We start from the raw sequence: 7,793 nt of genomic DNA, 5'->3' as shown, positions 1-7,793 counted from the left end.
TTAAGCTTCGAATACACAGTAGAGCTACAAGTGGAGGGAGAAGCAGGAAGGTCAGGACGAATGAAGCCAAACTACAAGAAAGGGGACTACACAGGAATGAGGAACTACCTGAACGGGGTTCAGTGGGACAGAGAACTGGCAGGGAAGCCAGTTAATGAGATGATGGAATATGTAGCAACAAAATGCAAGGAGGCTGAGGAGAGGTTTGTACCCAAGGGTAACAGGAATAATGAAAAAGCCAGGATGAGCCCATGGTTTACCCAAAGGTGCAGGGAGGCAAAAACCAAGTGTGCTAGGGAATGGAAGAAATATAGAAGGCAAAGGACCCAGGAGAATAAGGAGAACAGTCGTAGAGCCAGAAACGAATATGCACAGATAAGATGGGAGGCTCAAAGACAATATGAAAATGACATAGCAGCGAAAGCCAAATCTGACCCGAAACTGTTGTACAGCCACTTCAGGAGGAAAACAACAGTCAAGCACCAGGTAATCAGGCTAAGGAAGGAAGGAGGAGAGACAACATGAAATGACCGTGAAGTATGTGAAGAACTCAACAAGAGATTCAAAGAAGTGTTCACAGAGGAGACAGAAGGGACTCCAGAAAGACGGAGAGGTGGGGCACACCACCAAGTGCTGGACACAGTGCACACAACCGAGGAAGAAGTGAAGAGGCTTCTGAGTGAGCTAGATACCTCAAAGGCAATGGGGCCAGATAACATCTCCCCATGGGTATTGAGAGAGGGAGCAGAGGCGCTATGTGTACCCCTAACAACAATATTCAATACATCTATCGAAACAGGGAGATTGCCTGAGGCATGGAAGACAGCAAATGTAGTCCCAATCTTTAAAAAAGGAGACAGACATGAAGCATTAAACTACAGACCAGTGTCACTGACATGTATAGTATGCAAAATCATGGAGAAGATTATCAGGAGAAGAGTGGTGGAACACCTAGAAAGGAACGATCTCATCAACAGCAGCCAACATGGTTTCAGGGACGGGAAATCCTGTGTCACAAACCTACTGGAGTTCTATGACATGGTGACAGCAGTAAGACAAGAGAGAGAGGGGTGGGTGGATTGCATTTTCTTGGACTGCAAGAAGGCGTTTGACACAGTTCCACACAAGAGATTGGTGCAAAAACTGGAGGACCAAGCAGGGATAACAGGGAAGGCACTACAATGGATCAGGGAATACTTGTCAGGAAGACAGCAGCGAGTCATGGTACGTGGCGAGGTGTCAGAGTGGGCACCTGTGACCAGCGGGGTCCCGCAGGGGTCAGTCCTAGGACCAGTGCTGTTTCTGGTATTTGTGAACGACATGACGGAAGGAATAGACTCTGAGGTGTCTCTGTTTGCAGATGACGTGAAGTTGATGAGAAGAATTCACTCGATCGAAGACCAGGCAGAACTACAAAGGGATCTGGACAGGCTGCAGACCTGGTCCAGCAATTGGCTCCTGGAGTTCAATCCCACCAAGTGCAAAGTCATGAAGATTGGGGAAGGGCAAAGAAGGCCGCAGACGGGGTACAGTCTAGGGGGTCAGAGACTACAAACCTCACTCAAGGAAAAAGATCTTGGGGTGAGTATAACACCAGGCACATCACCTGAAGCGCACATCAACCAAATAACTGCTGCAGCATATGGGCGCCTAGCAAACCTCAGAACAGCATTCCGACATCTTAATAAGGAATCATTCAGGACCCTGTACACCGTGTACGTTAGGCCCATATTGGAGTATGCGGCACCAGTTTGGAACCCACACCTAGCCAAGCACGTGAAGAAACTAGAGAAAGTGCAAAGGTTTGCAACAAGACTAGTCCCAGAGCTAAGAGGTATGTCCTACGAGGAGAGGTTAAGGGAAATCAACCTGACGACACTGGAGGACAGGAGAGATAGGGGGGACATGATAACGACATACAAAATACTGAGAGGAATTGACAAGGTGGACAAAGACAGGATGTTCCAGAGATTGGACACAGTAACAAGGGGACACAGTTGGAAGCTGAAGACACAGATGAATCACAGGGATGTTAGGAAGTATTTCTTCAGCCACAGAGTAGTCAGTAAGTGGAATAGTTTGGGAAGCGATGTAGTGGAGGCAGGATCCATACATAGCTTTAAGCAGAGGTATGATAAAGCTCACGGCTCAGGGAGAGTGACCTAGTAGCGATCAGTGAAGAGGCGGGGCCAGGAGCTCGGACTCGACCCCCGCCACCTCAACTAGGTGAGTACAACTAGGTGAGTACACACACACCACACACACACACACACACACACACACACACACACACACACACACACTACACACACACTACCAGAGAGAGAGAGAGAGAGAGAGAGAGAGAGAGAGAGATGAAGATGAACCAGCAAGATAGGACATAGCATTCACCTTGAGTAGTTTGGACATCGAGGATATCACGTACGAAAGGTCCCTTGGAGCTAGTGATCATGTGGTTCTGTGCTTTGAATACGTAGTTGAGCTACAAGTGGAGAAGGTAGCAGGAATAGGACGGGAGAAGCCGAATTACAAAAGGGGGACTACATTGGCATGAGGAACTTCCTGCAAGTCGTTCAGTGGGAGAGAGAACTGGCAGGAAAACCAGTATAAGAATTATGGACTACGTGACAACAAAATTCGAGGAGGCAGAGGAGAGGTTTGTTCCCAAAGGTAACAGAAATATTGGGAAGACCAGAACGAGCCATTGGTTCATCCAAAGATGTAGGATGGCAAAAAGTAAGTGTGCTACAGAATCGAAAGTCATGTCTGACCCGAAGCTGTTGTATAGCCACATCAGGTGGAAAACAACAGTTAAGGACCAGGTAATCAGGATGAGGAATGAAGGTGGGGAGCTCACAGGAAACAACCAAGAAGTATGTGAGGAGCTCAAAATGATATTTAAAGAAGTATTTACAGTGGAGACAGAAAGGACTCTGGGAAGTCAGAATAGGGGACTACACCAACAAGGGATATACCAACAAGAACTGGATGAAATACACACAACCGAGGAGGAGGTAAAGAAGCTGCTAAGTGAACTTAATACCTCAAAAGCGGTGGGACCGCACATCTCTCCATGGGTCCTTAGAGAGGGAACAGAGATGCTGTGTGTGCCACTAACAACAATCTTAACACATCCACTGAAACTGGGCAATTACCTGAGGTATAGAAGACTGCAAATGTGGTCCAAATTTTTAAGAAAGGAGACAGACACGCGGCATTAAATTACAGACTAGTGTCACTGACATGTATGGTACGAAAAGTTATGGAGAAGATTATCAAGGGGAGAGTGGTGGAGCACCTAGAAAGGAACAAGCTTATAAACGACACCAGCACGGTGTCAGGGACAGGAAATCCTGTGTCACAGTCCTTTTGGAGTTTTATGACAAGGTAACGGAAGTACGAGACGAGAAAGAGGGGAGGGTAGATTACGTTTTCTTGGACTGCAAGAAGGCAGTTCCTCACAAGAGATTAGTGCAAAAGCTAGAGGATCAGGCAAGCATAATAGGAAAGGCACTGCAATGGATCAGGGAATATCTGACAGGAAGGCAATAACGAGTCATAGTACGTGAAGAGGTGTCAGAGTGGGCGCCTGTGACAAGCGGGGTTCCACAGGGGTCAGTCCTAGGAACGGTGCTTTTTTTAGTATATGTGAATAACATGACTGAAGGGATAGACTCAGAAGTGTCTCTGTTTGAAGATGATGTGAAGTTAATAAGGAAAATTAAATCGGATGAGGATCAGGGAGGACTACAAAGGAATCTGGACAGGCTGAAAGCCTGGTCTAGCAACTGGTTCCTCGAGTTTATCCCCGCCAAATGCAAAGTCATGAAGATCGGGAAAGGGCAAAGAAGACAGCAGGCAGATTAGAGGCTAGGTGGCCAAAGACTGCATACCTCACTCAAGGAAAAGGATCTTGGGGTGAGTATAATACCGAGCACATCTCCCGAGGCGCACATCAGCCAGATAACTGTTGCAGCATATGGGCACCTGGCAAACCTAACAAGGGCGTTCCGATACTTCTGTAAGGAATCGTTCAAGACTCTGTAAACAGTGTACTTCAAGCCAATATTGAGTTTGCAACACCAGTCTGGAACCCACAGCCGGAATTCAGATCCGGCAAATCGGCTTCCCCGATACTCTCATCAGCGTTACCTTCTTATAGTTTGGAAATATGGAGTCACAAGTTCTCCTCTTTCCTGTCTAACCTCGCTTAATTAATAATGTACCTAAAAGGGTTGCAAGGCATACAAATCTATTCTAAACTCATGCTTGTGCTCTGCTCGAAATTTTGTTCTTCATATGTACAAAAAGTCTTCTAATGTATTTTTCAGTAACTTGCAATTCAAGATTTCTAGTCGGTCTTCTTTCTTGAATATTGGTATTACATTTATTTTCCTCCAATCACCTTGTGATTAGAAATTTAAATATTTGTGTTCGGTACTTAAGCTGCTTCCCATAATGTACATGGTGATATTCTCTCTACTCTCGATGCCTTCGATGTATCTATTTCCACTAAGAATCTCTTTACCTCCTCATCAGTTGCTTCAATAACTGATAGCTCCATTGGGTTTATCTCACTTTCCATCTCTGATACTGGCTGTTACTCATTTATGAACACAATCTTTTATTAAGCTTGCTGCATTGCTCCCTGTCATTTTCTATGAGATTTCCTCCTTGTTTAAATCACTCATTGTTTTCCTTCTGAAGTGACTAAGAATTAGCTGTTTTCCTGCTTTTGCCTTTAATGCTGAGCAAATTTCAAATTGTTTTGGCACCCTTTCTCTCTTCCGTAAGAGAGACTGTTCATTGTGTGTAATCTGAACTTATTTCATACTCTTGTATTTCTGCATTTTGCCATTTTACATCCACGAGAATACCATTGTTTCTCCCAGAGTATTGTATCAATGAGCCCCAGCGGGGGGTCATAGATACAATGGTTGACTTGATACAATGGTTGACTTGACTGTCCTGTAAAGTCATCATGTGTGTGCTTGTGTGTATGTGCACTCACCTATTTGTGGCTGCAGGGGTCGATTCATAGCTCCTGGCTCTTCCTCATCACTGATTGCTACTGGTCCTGTCTCTCCCTGCTCTATGTACTTAATGAAACCATTTCTTGAAACTATGTATGGTTCCTGCCTCCACTACGTCATTTTCCAGACTATGCCACTTCCTGACAACTCTATGACTGAAGAAGTACTTATTAACATCCCTCCGACTCATCTGAGTCTTCAACTTCCATCTGTGACCCTTTGCTTCTGTGTCCCATCTCTTGAACATCCTATCTTTGTCTACCTTGTTAATTCCTCGCAGAATTTTATATGACGTTATAATGTCTCCTCTAACCCTCCTGTCCTCCAGTATTGTCAGGATGATTTCCCTTAACCATTCTTCGTAAGACATTCCCTTAGCTATGTGACTAGTCCTATTGCAAACCTTTGCACTTTCTCTAATTTCTTAACGTGCTTGACCAGGTGTGGGAAGAACTCTGAAGGAAGGATGGGGTTGGTAGGGTTCTGAGAGTCATTTGAATTATGGTATATGTACACCTCTGCCGGAGTGATAAAAAGAAAAGGAAGGTTTTTAGGCTTAATGCCACATGCCAGAAGTCACTGGTTAACAACTGTGGGCCAGAAGGATCAAGTGGTAGGAATCATCCCACGAAGAGATCACTAGATAACCGTGACACCCAAGGACTAAGAGCTATTGTTCAACCAACACAGGCACCACTAGTGACATAAGCCATGGCCCACGTGGACCAAGAGCTAGGGCTCAACACAGGCACCACTAGTAACAAACAATGGCTCAACATACGTCAATATAGCGAGGTTGGTTGCGCAGGATATCACTTGTCTCAATATGTTCAACATAACACTGTTAGCCTTTACGTCACAGCAGCGTTAATAAGGATAATAATAATAATAATGCACTGAGAATACAGTTTCACTCATATTAAGTTTTAACCATCATAGGTCCAAAGAACTGGACCTACTCTCCTCTTTCGGGAATCGAACTAGATGTCTTTCTCTACGCGTTTAGCTTTTTCTCTTGCAAATCCTATCCTGCATAAAAATTGTTAGACATTAGCAGTCTAGAGCCTGGGCCAGCTGGTTAAGAGGAACAAACATTAACAACAAGTGAAAGATAAGTGTACAGTAGAGTGATCTGTGGGAAGTATCAGGACATTACTGTTAGAATCAGGGAAGGTACCTCCTGAGAACGCTGTCTGTAGTATTCCTGATGAGCGAGGAGGCGCGACTGGTGGCTGGGGTGCTTCACTTGCATTATATGCTCCTTCAGTGATCGTTTCTAGGAAAATTATTAAACTGGTTTTCCTGCATTACAATTACAAAAAATATTTATTGTGTGAAGATGGTCGAGAGTCTTGATGAATACTGTAGAGTTATCAGTCTACAGCATGGTTAAACGTTTTGAGCTTCAGTCAGCTACGATTGTTGTCATCCCAGACAGTGCTAAGCGCTAGGTGTACTTAAATTATTATTATTATTATTACAATCAAGGGGGAAGCGCTAAACCCGGAGGATTATACAGCGCCTGGGGGGGTATGTGGAAGGCATTCAGGCTTAATTTGGGGAACTGGAGCATAGATCCAATTCCCTAAATCAAGAGCCCCTCACCAACATCAAGGAACCTTCCTTGAGGGGAGGTGTACTTAAAGCTGCTTGTCCTATGCGCAGCTTTAAGTAATCTTGCGCGTGTACATGAATATTCGAGAGGATCCTGATGCATGAAAACCCAGATGACATTTGATAAACAACTCAAGATTCCGCTGGTGCCACTGTCTTGTTCTACAGTCCCTTTTTATAAACAGTGGTAAAAAAAAGTCAGGACTCAGTTTTAAACTGAATTATAGAGCTGCAAACGGCGTCAGAACTCACTACCACTACTGTTCTCTAGTACGAATATAGAATGATAAACATGATCCGTACTCAGTGCCAACGAAAATCTTCGCCTTATTTCAAGGTGATACTAGCATGAATCTTTTAAATTTAATGTAATTACTACCTATGACTTCATTATTATTGGGCTAACTAAAAAGGAAAAAATCAGCATATCAAAGAGCATCTTTTTTTTTTTTTTTTTTTTTTTATATTTTATTTAGAACAATACAATACAAGAGATAGATAAAGACAAAAACAGGTCTTACACAGAATAAATCATTAACAACCACACAAACATGAACTTGAGATAACACAAATATCCCTCCTCACCCATACATGAAAACCCCTACACCTATGATAACCAAAGAGCATCAGTGATACGATGACACTAAACTGGCAGTACTCAGATTGAAAGCTAGACAAACAGGACCTTTGCTGTGCTAATGTATGGTTAGTTGGTAATTATGCAACTAAAAATCACCTAGGACAATTTCAGACAATTTGCTCTTCTAAAATATTACAAAAAAAACAAAGGAAAAGCTGTGCTGCAATGCAGAGTGATTTGCTCACACATAATTCACCACTGTTTTTTTCACCATCCCGCGCGGAACAAGTGAGAAAATATACATAGGGAACATACAGAGGCCTCAAATAACTCATCAGTGATCATAGAAACGCTTGCCTGGGATATGAATAGAATAGTGTCTACATCACTGCACTGCCCGAAAAGTCTAGGCATGCTAATGGCCTTCTTTGTAATTAGTATTCTGTAACATGTAAACCACACATTGTAAGCTTCACAAGGAAATAAAAACAGTTTGATTTTGATTTTAATCATACAGCGTAGCACCAATAACTATCTTATGGATTACCAAAATGCAAGGATTGTTA

At 43.4% G+C, this 7,793-nt stretch overlaps 1 protein-coding gene across 2 annotated transcripts in view; it reads right to left on the bottom strand.

Moving 5' to 3' along the window:
* LOC138853338 (anti-lipopolysaccharide factor-like) overlaps positions 1–6,354 on the bottom strand; it is a 46,215-nt gene extending 39,861 nt beyond the window's left edge. The window contains exon 1 of one of the 2 annotated variants that reach the window (XM_070089507.1): positions 6,211–6,354. The gene's annotated coding sequence lies outside the window, so the exon portion shown is untranslated. Of the gene's footprint in view, positions 1–6,189 lie in introns of both variants that reach the window. The other variant, XM_070089508.1, reaches the window with a different exon arrangement.
* Between the last annotated feature and the right edge of the window lie 1,439 nt (positions 6,355–7,793).

This window comes from Cherax quadricarinatus, chromosome 28 (assembly GCF_038502225.1).
Source record: "Cherax quadricarinatus isolate ZL_2023a chromosome 28, ASM3850222v1, whole genome shotgun sequence".
Taxonomy (NCBI): domain Eukaryota; kingdom Metazoa; phylum Arthropoda; class Malacostraca; order Decapoda; family Parastacidae; genus Cherax; species Cherax quadricarinatus.
The sequence above is the reverse complement of the archived record's forward strand: the minus strand, read 5'-3'. Positions and strand labels throughout refer to the sequence as shown.